Below are 1,081 nucleotides of genomic sequence, written 5' to 3'. Positions count from 1 at the left end.
TATGTATGTATGTATGTATGTATATATGCCTGTGTGTGTCTTTGTGTCTGTGTTTGTCCCACCATCACCGTTAAACAACTGGTGTTGATGAATTTACGTCACCGTAATCTAGCAGTTCGGCAAGAGAGACCGACAGAATAACTACTATGCTTTGAAAAACAAAAAATCTTTTATTCTTTTATTCTTTTACTTGTTTCAGTCATTTGACTGCGGCCATGCTAACCATGCCATGAAGGGTGTTAGTCGAACAAATAGACCCCAGAACTTATTCTTTGTAAGCTTTGTATTTATTCTATTGATCTCTTTTGCCGAACCACATGCTACGGGTATGTAAACACACCAACATCGGTTGTCATGCGATGGGGGGGGGGGCACACACACACACGCACACACACACACACACGCATATATATACGACGGGATTCTTTCAGTTTCCGTCTACCAAATCCACTCACAAGGCTTTGGTCTGCCCGAGGCTATAGTAGAAGATACATGTCCAAAGTGCGACGCAGTGTGACTGAACCTGGAACGATATGGTTGGTAAGCAAGCTTCTTACCACACAACCACTCTTATGAGTCTATGTATATATATGTATGTCTATCTATCTATCTATCTATCTATCTATCTATCTATCTATCTATACTCATATATGCATGTATGTCTACATATAGATGTAAGTATGTACATATATGTATGGATATATGCATATATTTATGTATTATTTATATTAATATATGATCGAACAGACAGGCACATAATATGTCCAATATAAAATAAATCCGTTTCCAAGTATATATATATATATATATGGGAGAATATACAAAAAATAACAACAGACGAGGACAGGTGGTGTAAATAACAAAAGTATATATTAGTATGACGCTCGGGAATACGGAAAGTCTTTGACATTTCGAGCTACGCTCTTCAACAGAAAGAATACGGAGACAAGGAGAAAAACACGGAGAAAAAAAATTGAATAGTGTTCAGTCAACGGTCAATCATAATAATGGCCGATCATAACAATGACTGACCGGAAGTTAGAAATTCTTATTTCAGGAGAGCTAAGAAAGGAGGAGATAA

General features: G+C 37.0%; 1 long non-coding RNA gene across 4 annotated transcripts in view; it reads right to left on the bottom strand.

Moving 5' to 3' along the window:
• Nucleotides 1-1,081, bottom strand: part of LOC106884408 (uncharacterized) — a 91,152-nt gene that overhangs the window by 55,345 nt on the left and 34,726 nt on the right. The gene's annotated exons all lie outside the window — the stretch shown is intronic.

Source organism: Octopus bimaculoides, chromosome 1 (assembly GCF_001194135.2).
Source record: "Octopus bimaculoides isolate UCB-OBI-ISO-001 chromosome 1, ASM119413v2, whole genome shotgun sequence".
NCBI classification, from domain to species: Eukaryota; Metazoa; Mollusca; class Cephalopoda; order Octopoda; family Octopodidae; genus Octopus; species Octopus bimaculoides.
The sequence above is the reverse complement of the archived record's forward strand: the minus strand, read 5'-3'. Positions and strand labels throughout refer to the sequence as shown.